Here is a 14,066-nt window from a genome sequence, read left to right on the forward strand (position 1 = left end):
TGCCAAGGAGGAAGAAGGTGTTCCTGTCCCAGTACCCAGGGCACCGGCTGTGGGTCTGGGTGGGCAGCAGCCCTTCCCTGAAGGGATGGCTGCATTTTGTCTACACCCACTACTGCTCAGGGCTTAGGAAATCCAAGGTGCCAACTACTTGTCTTTGTTGTACTGCTCACTAGAATATGACAGAAATGGTTTCTGCGAGCTGGATGCAGTGATTTGTAAACGCCATCCCAGCTGTGAGGGAAGGTAAGATGGAGAGGATCATGGTTTCCAAACAGCCTGAGTAAAAAGTTCAAGAAATTCCATGTCATGGGCTGGGAATATGGCCTAGTGGCAAGAGTGCTTGCCTCGTATACATGAAGCCCTGGGTTCGATTCCCCAGCACCACATATATAGAAAACGGCCAGAAGTGGCGCTGTGGCTCAAGTGGCAGAGTGCTAGCCTTGAGCAAGAAGAAGCCAGGGACAGTGCTCAGGCCCTGAGTCCAAGGCCCAGGACTGGCAAAAAAAAAAAAAAAAAAAAAAAAAAGACTAAATAAATAAAAAAAAAGAAATTCCATGTCAATAGATAAAATTGGGTAGAGTGGTGTTCATCCTAGCTAGAGTGGAAAAGGAAAATAGGGAATCGTGGTCCAGGCTGGCCCAAGAAAAAAGTGAGAACATACCTCAAAAATGATCAGAGGAAAAAAAAACAAACCGATGGGGGTATGGCTCAAGTGGTAGAGTGCCTAGCAAGCCTGAGACCTTGTGTTCAAACCCAAGTACTGCCAAGAAAAAGAAACATTTTATTGGACATGGATTCACACCAACAGCCAAGTACCCAGTCCCCTGCAACTGTGTTTTTTGTTTTTTGGTTTTTTTTGGTGTTTTTTTTTTTTTTTTTTTTTTTTTTTGGCCAGTCCTGGGGCTTAGACTCAGGGCCTGAGCACTGTCCCTGGCTTTTTTTTTTTTTTTTTTGCTCAAGGCTAGCACTCTGCCACTTGAGCCACAGCGCCACTTCTGGCCATTTTCCGTATATGTGGTGCTGGGGAATCGAACCCAGGGCCTCATGTATATGAGGCAGGCACTCTTGCCACTAGGCCATATCCCCAGCCCCTGCAACTGTGTTTTTAAACACGGCTGTGATAATAAGTTTTATGTGAAATATATTTTACTACAAGTAAAATAATATCTCACTGGATGCCAGTGGCTCGTGCCTGTAAATCTAGCTACTCAGGAGACTGAGATCCGAGGATTGTGGTTTAAAGCCAGTCCAGATAGGAAAGTCCATGAGACTCTTATCTTCAATTGACCAACAGGAAACTGGAAGTAGAGCTGTGGCTCAGAGTGATAGAGTGCTAGCTTTGAGTGAAAACACTCATGGACAGCACCCAGGCCCTGAGTTCAAGCCCCATGGCTGACAAAAATAAAACAAAATAAATATATATTTGAAAATCAGAGAAGGAAGCAGGTGCCTGGTGCAAGATCTACTTCCATCATTTATGACCTGTGTGAAGGGCAACTGTGCCTCCAATTCTCTATTAAGTGGGATTGATAATTAACAGAAAATGGTAAAAGGCCACTGGCAGAGAAAATGAAACAATGTTTATAAAGTTCTTAGCACAGCCTGGGCCCTGGTGGCTTATGCCTATAATCCTAGCTACTCAGGAAGCTGAGATTTGAGGATTGGGGTTGAAAGCCTGGTCAGGAAAGCCTGTGAAACTCCTAATCCCTAATTAACCACCATAAAACTAGAAGTGGAGCTGTGGTTCAAATAGTAGAGTGCTAGCCTTGAGCACAAATGCTCAGAGGCAGCACCCAGGCCCTGAGTTCAAACCCCAGGACCAGCACAGAAAAGGGGTTAAAGGCACATAGCTCAGTTGGTAAAATGCCAGCCAATGAGCAAAGCATCAGGTAGCAAGTTTGAGTCCTGGTCTTGGAACAAATAAGAAAGAAGAAAGAGGGCTGGGAATATGGCCAAGTGGTAAAGTGCTTGCCTCGTATACATGAAGCCCTGGGTTCGATTCCTCAGCACCACATATATAGAAAAAGTCAGAAGTGGCGCTGTGGCTCAAGTGGTAAGGTGCTAGCCTTGAGCAAAAAGAAGCCAGGGACAGTGCTCAGGCCCTGAGTTCAAGCCCCAGGACTGGCAAAACAAAGAAAGAAGAAAAAAAGAAAGGAAGGAAGGAAGGAGGAGGAGGAGAAGGAGGAAGAAGAAGAAGGAGAAGGAAAGAAGGAAGGAAGAGAGGGAGGGAGGGAGGGAAGGAGGGAGAGAGGGAGGGAGGGAGGGAGGGAGAGAAAGGTAGGAAGGAAGACCAGAGTTTCCCTATTAGTTATAACTTAATGTAAGATTGAGATTCCATTCAGGTTTAGCAGGATGTTTTGTGTATCCCAAACCAAACACAACAGAAGATGGTGGCTTTGTAGCAATAATGTAAGAATTCTGAAGCATTTAACAGGCATGGCTTAATTCTTCATGATTCATTGTAATTTCACATTCAATCTTTTTTTGTTACAGAACCCGAACCCACCCATGTCATTGCCACAAACCATCAAAGTGTGCATCATAATTGGGAATTGAACTGGAGCAACCATGAAGGCCAAGGAAGGGCCCAGTCCTCTCCTTCCATTTGTCACTTAAGGAAGCCATTGAATGGTAAAACTGAAGAGCAGAGGTCATAACCAGGTCATATAGAAAAGGTGTGTTCTTCCATATTTCTTATTCTTCACGGATGACACCTTTCTCCACAGGGTCTGCGAACACCTCAGCCCTGCACCCAGCCTTGGAAGGGTTGGGAGCAATTCCTCACGTGGCCCCATCCTGTGCAGGACTTGAATCCCCTGCCATCCCCCCACGTGTGTGTGGGGGCAAGGGCTTGAACTCAAAGCCTCATGCTCTCACTTGGCTTTTCCCCCTCAACACTAGTACTCTACAACTTGAGCCATAGATCTAGTTCCAGGTTTTGGGAGAGAAGTCTCTCTGATTTGTCTGTTCAGGCTGGCTTTGAACCTCAGAGCTCAGCGAGAATTACAGGTGTGAGCCACCAGCTCCCAGGTGAGTATTTAAAGTATTTCCCACTATTCTTTCCCAGCATAAGATCCTGTAAGCTGTTTTAAAGGTGTCTTTCCGAATCATGTGTGATCAGAGTTCATTTTTTCCTGTAATAAAACACAGCACATCCATTTCATCACTCCGTGGGTTCCTCCTTTTACAGCTCCCAGAAACCCTTGGCTGCTGTTTTGCAAGAAGATATGGAATTGTTAGTTTTGTTTAATGACAACTTCTTGCTTCACCAATCTCAAATTCCTTCTGTGCTCTGTTTCCTACCTTCCTGGAAACACAATAACTGTTTAAATGTTAAACCACAGTGTAACCTTTTAGAAGATATTTCATTTCATTGATTTTACTTCATTTTTGAAATAGAGTCTCATTATTTATCTCTATCATGTCTGTCTGTCTATCTATCTATCTATCTATCTATCTATCTATCTATCTATCTATCTATCTATCTATCTATCTGTCTGTCTGTCTGTTTGTCTGTCTGTCTGTCTGTCTATCTATCTATCTGTCTATCTATCTATCATCTGTCTGTCTCTGTCTGTCTGTCTGTCTGTAGTCCAGGCTTGCCTTGAACTCTCAATCTTTCTGCCTCAGCCTCCATAATGCTGGGATTACAGGCCTGCACTGTCACACCCAAATTGAAGATATTTGAAATGGCAATTAAACTGAACCTACCCAGGAAAGAGAAGGCACTTGAAACTCACCTGAGCAAGGTTAAGTTTGTACAAGACATAGCAGCCACTCCCAGCTGTTAGAGGATGCCATAATTGTAAGAGACATCACAATGAAAACAGATACACCTTAAGAATGATGGAGTACAGCAGGTACTATATTAAACATACACTGTTCTAAATATTCCAGCAAGATTTAGTTCTCTCAAATCCTATAGCCATCCTACAAACCAGAAGTTATCAGGCCAGTTTTAAATTTTTAGTTGTTTTTTGAACTTATGTTTGAGCAGGTACTGGGGCTTGAACTTATGGCCTCATGTTCTTATTTGGTTAGTTTGCTCAAAGCTGGCACTCTACTGCCTTAGCCATATCTTCACTTTTGGCTTTTTACTGATTAATTGGAGATAAATAGCCTCACAGACATTTTTGTCCATGCTGGCTTCAAACCTTCATCCTCAGATCTCAGCCTCTTGAGTAATTAGGATTACAGGTGTTAGCCACTAGAACCTGGCTGGCTTGTTTGTTTGTTTGTTTATAGGGATGCATTAGGCAGCCCAAGCTGGCTTGGAACTTGCAATGCTCTTATCTCTAGGATTATAGATGTGGCACCACCATTGTTTTTTGTTTTTGATTGATGCCTGGGTTTGAATTTAGGATTCTCACTTTCTGGGCTTGCTTTCTCAGCTGGCACTCTACCCCTGGAGCTATATCTCAAGCTAGCTTTTTTGCTGGTTATTTTGGACATGGAGTCCCTCTGACTTTTCTGCCTGGGCTAGCCTCAAACCCCAGATCCTCTGGATCTTAGCCTCCCAAAGAGCTAGGACCACAGGAAGCTTCGGACCTATTGTAAAGATGGGCCCCCTGCAGGGTATAATAATTCGATGTCTGTAAAACATTTCCAGATAAAATACAGCACATCAGGTTCATTTGAACTTCGGGTGAACAACAAACTATTTTTTTAAATAGTTATATGATAGGGTTTTAATTCAATATGTCAGTTTGTGGGTACAATGTCATCTTGATCACTGTCACCTCTCTCAATCATTCTCCCCCATTTTCCCCACTCGACCACTTGCCTACTCCTCCCCTCCACTTGCCTGATTCCATGCTCACATATGTGCACTGGCTATTACACCCCTCTTTGCCCATCCTCCCTCTCACCATCCATCCACCCCTCTCCCCTCGACCTCTCTCTGCTCCCACACAAGTTCCAGCTTTCTGGTATTCATTTTGTTGAACCAATGAGTGAGGGTTTTAAAAAAAAATCAAACAAAAAACTTGTGAGTCTTCAAAGCAATATTTATTTAAGCTGTATTTCTCCTAAATTCACAAGGATTTGGGGGGGGGGGTAGTCTTCTTTTGTTCCAGATTATCACAGTCTGTGAGGCTGAAGTGGCTGAGACAAGAGACAAATCTTGAAAGTCAGGTTTTCTCCCTGACTGGTGACTTCTTCATTCCCTACCTAGAGAAGCTCAGGATCCCCGCAGTGAGGCCAGTGGAAGAGGGAAGGAGACCAGTGGGACTCACCTACCTCCTCAGTGCCCCCTGGTCTAGGCTAGACCTTAGACTCAGTGTTTCTACTTTCATCTCCAAGCCTGGAACATGTGTCTTTACCATCTTCTCTTGGCAGAATCTTCCTCAAACTCAAAGTTAGGGATTTTCACATCGTGTGTGTGTGTGTGTGTGTGTGTGTGTGTGTGTGTGTGTGTGTGTGTGTGTGTTTCAGTACTAGGACTTGAACTTACGGCCTCATGCCCTCACTTGGCCCTTTTTACTCAAGGTTGGTTGGTGCTCTACTACTTGAGCTTTTGGCTGCTTCACTGGAAATAAGAGTCTCATGGGCTATTCTGCTCAGGCTAGTTTTGCACTCTGATCTTCTGATCTGTTTCCTGAGTAGCTAGGATTACAGGGGTGAGCCACCAGTGCTCAGCACATACCATTTCGATTGGGACCTGTCATAAGAAATCCATTAACTATCCTAACCCATAAGCACAATCCTCAGACAAGATGTAGACAGAAGTTAAACTAACATTCCACCAAACAGTGTTTCCTAAGTGTCCTATTTTAAATTCTGTTTCACTGAAAAGGTCGTGACTAAATGGATTTAATGACCCACTGATGGGTTGTCACTCAGAGCTTGAAAATGTTGCTCAACATCCTGGCTGAAAAAGCGCGTTCTCCCTGGAGGTGGAGGTGGAGGTGGGGTGACCTGTAGCCTCAATCACACACACACACACACACACACACACACACACACACACACACACACACTTGCCCAGTAGTCGGTTCATTCTGCCCCTCTGTGCTGTCAGAGATTTGTTCAGCCCCTGGCTTCCCCTTGGCATTACGACTTCCTGGAGGGTGGGGACCGTATCTCATTTGCTCACCATCGTACCTCTGTGCCTAGCACAATGCCTGATGGAATGAATAAATGAGTGAGTGAATGAATGAGCAAATCAACAGCCTTTTCTTCCATCAAGTCCCTCCCACCATGACCCCTGTCCGTTATATAGACACCTTGTAGTGGTCCTCAGGGACCTGATTCAGAGGAAGAACTTGATTCTTGGAGCTTGAGCTAGACAGTGAGTGTGTGTGTGCATGTGTGTGTGGGGAGGGTGCACATGTGCACATGAGCACACATGCATGTGCTTTGGTGGGGTGAGGGAGGGACTAGGGACAAGTTTGCTCACAGATGGCAGAGATCAGGCATGAGCAAGGGGCTTAGTTTTTGGACTACCCTTGCCTTGCGAAGTAATGAGCTATTGGCTAGGAGGAGTCTAGACAGGCTGAGCAAACTCAGGGTGCGTTGTGGCAGGAGGCTGAGCACCAGGTGAGGGTGGGATCACTGGAGCCAAGGCGAACACCAGCAGGAGGGGAGACGAAGCAGCTGCAGGAGGGCCGGTTTCCTAGTCACTTCCTTCCTGGACTGTTGAAACTCTTCCTAGTCCCTTGCTTCCTTCACCATTGAATCTGGGGAAGCTAGACTGGCTGGGAACCCCAATGGGCTGAGGTAGCCTCTGCCTACCCCTCTGATCTGGGTGTCCGTTGGGGATCCTCCCCTCCAGGCAAGAGGGGGAGGGGCACTCACCAGCATTTACTCTATAGGGGAAGAAGTGAGCTGTGAATGTCAGAGCCAGGCAGCGCCAAGGTCATGGCCAAAGCGGGGTTCACCCTCAGCACAGCGGTGGCTGGGCTCCCCTGCCTCCCCTCCCCAGGGTCTGACTCCAGCATCAGTGGGTTCAAAGGCCTCAGCATCTTTGAAAGATCTGCTCAGACTCAGCCAGGGCCTCTCTACCCACTATGCCACCCCAAATCACCACCCTAGCCTCGCTTCCTATCTGGCCTCAGCCACCATGGCCTCAGCCCTTCCTGGGCCTGCTCCCTTCCTTAGGTGAGGCACTGAGCTCTGTTCACTCTGTCCTCTCAGTTTAGGATGAAGTGACTATAAATGCCACTTTAGGGATTAGGGAAAGGGAAGTTGAGGAAACCAGCTCCTCCTCTGCCTTGACCCAAACAGCCTGTCTACCTTCTGCCATAGTGAGGACCTCGTGCTCTGAGCTCTGAGGACAGGAGTCATGTCAAATTCACCTAAGATGTCCCACATGACCAGCATGAAATGGACTGTCTACTATATAGACCCTTGCCAGACACGTACTGTATCATTGAGCCATGTTGTCCCCAGCCATTTTGTGCTTTGGTTATTTTTCATATAATCAGTGTCATGTTTATGCTGGGATTGGCCTGGACTCTGCCCTATTCGCCTTTCCCACATAGTTGAGATGACAGGTATACAGCTACACACCACTGTGCCCAGCTGTCTTTAATGGTTAAGATGGAGGTCTTGCAAGCTTTTCTTTTTCTTCTTCTGTTTTCTTTTGCTCCACATGGCTTCAGAATTTCTACTTGCTAAGTAATTTGGGTTATAAGTGTGAGCCACTGCACCCAGAGGTTTTGTTTCCTCTTTTAATTGTTGTTCTAAAGGTTATGTACAGAGGGGTTACAGTTACATATTTTTGTTTTGAGATAGGATCTCACTATATAGGTCTGACTAAACTTGAACTCCTCTTGCCTCTGCCTCTCTAGTGCTGAGATTACAGGTGTGTGCCACCACACCCTGCTGCATCAAGAATGGACTACATGTTTTCCCAGGGTCAAATAGCTAGGAAGTAGCTGTAACTCAAACCTAGACCTTCCTGGATCCCAAACCAGCATCCTCCCTTCACCCTCCTCCAGTAAGCCATCCTTGACTTACATTACAGCATCCCTTCCCCGCCCCTCAGAACCCTGAGCTCTGAATACCTTCCCCTAACTCTGTAATGATGGGACAGGAGGCTAAGGAGGCTGGGAACGCAAAGCCTCAGATACAGTAAGGGTGAACTGTGCTTGAGAGCCCACCTCTCCCCTGCCTGTCCTCACTCGGCTAGTCCTGGTTTCCCTGGGTACTGGCCCGCCAGCCCAGCCCTTGGTGTTCTCCCAGGATAGGTCCAGGTGGGGCACTTGTAATCCTTTGCACCTTTTGTGGAAATTCAATATCAGCTTCCAATTTTCATGCTCTGCTGCTGCTCTTCCTGCTACTGGGGGCCTGAGGAGCTTTATATTCCTATAGCAACACGGAGGCATCTCTGGGATGCCCTCATCCCGCAGGCTTGCTCAGGGTCGAGCACTGGCCTTGGGATGCAGGGGCTACTGTCCTCCTCATCAGATCAAGGCCTGGCCATGCCTGAGGCTGGGGGGAGATCTGGTCCCACCTCCCCAGAGTCCTGGCTGTGGGACCAAAGCCACTCAGGCTCTGCCAGCTTCTGTGTAAATAGATGATGAAGTCCCCACACATGGCAGGTGCTAAAAACTGCAAGTGAACTGGGTGTGGCAGTACATACCTATAACCCCCGCACTCTGGAGGCTGAGGCAAGAGGAATGAGAATTCTAAACCATCCTGGGCTACCTTGAGAGACCCTGTCTCAAAGACAAACAGAAAGAAAAAAGAAAATAACAATAACCAAAGAAAGAAAAAACAAAAGTGAGTTGAGGCTTTCCCAAGGGCTGAGGGCCCCGTGGCTCTGTGAAGTCCTTTAACATACCTAACCACCAAGTTCTGGTAGCAATGTTGGCTCATTCTCACTGTTTCTACTTAGTGGATGCCTGTTTTCCTGTTTTTCTTAGGGCAATAAAACAGTTTATTATGTTTATTTATCCTTGTGACAAATAGTTACTGCACACTAATCATATGCCAAGAACTATTTATTCCTGGCTGAGACCCACCAGGGAACAAAATTGACAGCTCCCTGGCTTAGTGGCACTTTACAGTAGGTCCATATTCAGGGTACTAGGCCGTGGGTTGGTACAGTAAGTTCAGAGTCAGTGTATGGAGCAGGTGCTCAGATGGCTCCTCTCAGCCTCTTCTTTTTCCTTTTGAATAGCCAGAGTGAAAAAGAGATGGAAGGGAAATGGGAAATAACCATGTTTATTCTCAGACATTGCTAACCTTCACTCCTGCTTTACAATTACAGCTTACATTCAAGTAATCTAATTCAAAGTGAGTGCTGCACTTGGAAAAGATCATCACAAAGCTGGGTGCCCGTTGCTCATCTTATAAACCTAGCTATGCAGGAGGCTGAGATCTGAAAACTGAGGTTTGGAGCCTGCCTGCGCAGGAAAGTCTGTGAGACAATTCTATCTCCAATTGACCACCAAAAAGCTGCAAGTGAAGCTGTGGCTCAAGTGGTTGAGTGCTAGCCTTGAGCAAAAGCGCTCAGGCACAGTGGCCAGGCTCTGACCAGCGCGCGTGCGCGCGCGCACATACACACACACACACACACACACACACGATAATCACAGAGTTAGTATGCATGCCCATATTTCTATTCTTAGGTAGACATGGAAAGACTTGAAATCAAGTATTCAAACAATAACTCGTACACATACACATAGTCATAGCAACACTATTCACAATAGTCAAGGGTCAGTATGTCCAAATGTCCATTGGTACATGAATAGATGAGTATGAGCATGCTAGCTCCACACAATGGAATATTATTCAGCTAAAAAAAATGAAGTACTAGGGCTGGGAATATGGCCTAGTGGCAAGAGTGCTTCCATCATATATATGAGGCCCTGGGTTCAATTCCCCAGCACCACATATACAGAAAATGGCCAGAAGTGGCACTGTGGCTCAAGTGGCAGAGTGCTAGCCTTGAGCAAAAAGAAGCCAGGGACAGTGCTCAGGCCCTGAGTTCAAGCCCCAGGACTGGCAATAAATAAATAAATAAATAAATAAATAAATAAATAAATAAATAAATAAATATCAAGTACTAATACAAGGTGCAACATGGAGGAACCTTAAAAACATTATGTTGGGAGAAAGAAACCAGATTCATATGATGCCATTTAGATGGAGAGTTCAGAATAGGTAAGTCCACAGAGACATAAAATAGATGAGTGGTGGCCACAGCTGAGGGGAAAGGAGAGCGAGTGCATAACAGGCACAGGCCTTTCTTTAGTTTTTATTTTTGTGATGGTTCTGGGGGCTTGAACTCAGAGTCTCATGCCCTTGCATGGCATTTTCTTTTTTGCTCAAGGCTGGTGTTATACTACTTGAACCAGACTTCTACTTCTGGCTTTTTGGTGGTTAGTTGAAGATAAGCATTTCACACTTTCCTGCCCATGCTGGCTTTAGATCTCAGCCTTCTGAGTAGCTAGGATTACAGATGTGAGCCACCAGTACCCAGCACAGGACTTCCTTTTTGGGGTACTGATCTAAGTAAGGGTGATGATTACACAAGTTGTGAATTTACTGAATTTCACTGAGTGGTGTACTTTGAGGTAGTTGAAATGGTGAAAATTGTGTTGTACTAACCTTAGAGTTAAAAGAAGAAGGTGGAAGAAGAGGAGGAGGAGGGAGAAGGGGAAGAGGGAGAGGGAGGAAGAAGAAGAGGAGGAGGAGGAGGAAGAGGAGGGGGAGGAGGAGGGGGAGGAACAGCAGCAGCTGCTGCACAGTGGCTTGTGCCTGTAATCTGTAATCCCAGCTACTCAGGAGGCATAAACCAGGAGGATGGCAGGTTGAGGTCAGTCCATGCAAAAATTTAATGAGACCCTCCATCTCAACCGACAAGTGGGGGCATTGTGGTATATGCCTTTCTTCCCAACTGTGCAGGAGGTCAGAAATAGGAGGATCATAATCTGAGACCAGCCCTGGGAAAAATGGGAGACCCTATCTGAAAAATAACCAAAACACTAAAGGTTAGGGGTGCTTGGTAGTGACAGAGTGCTTGTCTAGCAAGTATGAGGCCCTGAGTTCAAGCCCTAGCATTATTTTTTAAGTGTGTCCAATGCTGGCTCTACCCACACTGGATTTCCTGCCCTGTGTATTTGCTTCTGCTTCTCCCAAAGGCCTTTGCACGTGCTGGTCCTTCTCCCTAGGGCCCTTGTCCTTCATCTCATCTCTTAGTCAGACCTGAACGTGACCTTCACTTCCTCAGGGAGGACCTCGTTCCAGTATTACACTCAGAGCACCACGCAGCACCCAGCAGAGTGCAGTCATGATTATGGTATTTATATGGTGCATGACCCCTCCCTCCACTGTGAGCTCCAGGACAAACCTTGCATGCTTTGCTCCCTGATGTATCCTGAGGGCCTAACTCAGCATCTGGTAACATTGTAGATGCTCAATAAATGTCTCCTCCTCAACACATAAATCGCCTTCTCTAAAGGAATTCTAATAGACTTCCTCCTCACTGCAGGCTCTTCCTAGCGGCTTCCCCCACCACCATGTCACCGGAGATCCTTCACTGTGACTTCTCCTCATGGTGAAGCCATCAAGCCAGATGCTAGCTCCTAGCTACTCTGAAGGCTGAGACCTGAGGATCACAGTTCAAATCCAGCCAAGGCAGAGAGGTCCATGAGAGTCTTATCTCCAATTAACCACCAGAAGGCTAGACGTGGAGCTGTGTGGCTCAAGTGGTAGAGTGCCAGCCTTGAGCAAAAAAGCTAAGGGACAGGGCCAAGCCTTGAGTTCAAGCCCCAGTACTGACCTGTGCATGCATATGCACGCGCGTGCACACACACACACACACACAAATTCACCACCATCAGACCTCACTTGAGAGAGTGGAGATGGCAATGAAGAGGAGCAGTTTAGGAGTTGAGACAGAGTTGAAGGGTAAAATCCAGGGCAATGAAGGGAATCAGGATGAGCGACATCAAGTACCAAGTGGAGCAAAGGTGTGAGCCAGAACTGTGTCGGCGATTACACCAGCACCGTCCAGGAGGGCTGTCCAGTGAATGCCTACTGAGCGAATACTGGAGTCAGTATGACATGGGGTAACGCCTGGACCACATCAGAAGCACAGCAATGGATTCTGGGGACAATAATGAGGATGTGGGGACCGGAAGGGAATTTAGACTGAGCTGGAGGGAGAGTGGGGAGCGCTGGATGAGATGGGAAGCCTAGGGAGAGGCCTGGGCGAGAAGTAAGGAGACAAATTCTGCATGTCCTAATGTTGATGTGTTTCTGGGACAGGCAAGAGAAGACTCTGAGCCAGGCTGTGGAGGCTCACGCCTATAATCCTAGCTACTCAGAGGCTGAGATATGGGGACCATAGTTTAAAGTCAGCCTGGGCAGGAAAGTCTGTGAGACTCTTCTTTTTTTGTTTTTTTGCCTGTCCTGGGGCTTGGACTCAGGACCTGAGCACTGTCCCTGGCTTCTTTTTGCTCAAGGCTAGCACTCTGCCACTTGAGCCACAGCGCCACTTCCGGCTTTTTCTGTTTATGTAGAGCTGAAGAATCGAACCCAGGGCTTCATGCATGCTAGGCAAGCACTCTACCAGTAAGCCACATTCCCAGCCCCTGTGACATTCTTATCTCCAATTAACTAAAACAAAAACAAAAACAAAACAAAACACCAAAAAGCCAGAAGTAGAGCTGTGGCTCAAGTGGCAAAGCACTAGCCTTGAGTGAGTGAAAAAGCTCAGGAACACCACGTAGGCCCTGAGTTCAAGTCCTAGTACTGGCACAGAGAGAGAGAGAGAGAGAGAGAGAGAGAGAGGAGGGGGGAGGGAGAGATAGTGGGGGAAGGGGAGGGAGAGCTGAAAGGCAGTGGGAGAGAAGAGATGAGACAGGGGAGGGGCAGCAGGAGAAGGGTGCTAGCAGGAGAGAGGAGAGAGGGAGGACACAGGAGCTGAGAGCTCCACACCATAGGCAGGAAGAGGAAGAGGAAGAAGGAGGCCTGTGCCTGGGGAGGAACGAGGAAAAGCAGGTGTGTGCGTGATGGTGAAATGGGAAGGTGGGGTTGCAGAACATGGAGGGGACTTCCGTGTTTGGGCTTCTGTTTTCTTTGTGAGTGAGGAAGAGGGTCAGCTGTCATGTCAGAGAGAGGCTGGGAGAGGCCTTCCTAGGGAAGGCAGAACAGCGGTACCTGCAGAGTAGCTTGTCGTGCCCAGGGCAGGGGTGAGGTGGACTCAGTGGACACTGGGGGAGAGTGGGCAGCTGGACAAGGGGTGGCCCCCAGGGAACAGGAGGTGGGCAGAAGGGATTGGGGGTGTAGAGAAGGTGTCCAGGGGCCTGTGGGTGTGGCAGAGTGGGGACTGGCAGGCTGGCAGTGGGGAGGATGAGGAAGCAGAAGGACGTGGCTGGGGAGTTGGAGCTTTGCACAGGCATTTTAGGCAAGAGGAGCTCCAGGACAAAAACCATGGAGACCCTGACTAGGGTGCCAAGGATCGGCCATTAGAACAGAGAAAAGTCTGGAAGTTCCCCAGCAGGAGGACAGCAAGGCTTTGTGTATAGCCGGGAGGTGGAGAGGAAGTCCCGTAATGACACAGGGAAGGAAGGCTGCTCTCAGGACTCACATGAGAGATGGCCGGAAGCAGAGCAGGAAAAAGTCATGCAGGTGCACAAGTGGAGCAGTGCTGCTAACTGGAAATAAGGTTTCCAGAACAAATGCAAGGGGACTTCTCTCTTCTCTTCTCTATGTGTTTTTGTTTTTGTGACCATATTGGGGCTCAAACTCAGGACCTAGGCCTAGTCCCTTAGCTTTTTCAGTCAAGACTAATCTAGTGCTTGATCCATACTTTCACCTCTGGCTTTTTCACGGTTATTTGGAAATGAGAGTCTCATGGGCTTCCTGCCTGGGCTGGTTTTGAACCACAATCCTCACATCTCAACCTCCTTAGTACCTAGAATTACAAGTGCCCCAATAGGTCCACCTCTTCTTCAGACTCCTGTCCTTCCTTTCAGCCTCCTCTTCTACTCCCCCCTTCGGTTCCTGCTCTCTCCTGCCCCCAAGCTGTGCACGGGTGGTGACTGCTCCTTCCTGGGAGGCCTGCTCCACCCTCTGGCTGGCTCCCTGCCCTAGCCTACTCTTCCTCC

Source organism: Perognathus longimembris, chromosome 1 (assembly GCF_023159225.1).
Source record: "Perognathus longimembris pacificus isolate PPM17 chromosome 1, ASM2315922v1, whole genome shotgun sequence".
Taxonomy (NCBI): domain Eukaryota; kingdom Metazoa; phylum Chordata; class Mammalia; order Rodentia; family Heteromyidae; genus Perognathus; species Perognathus longimembris.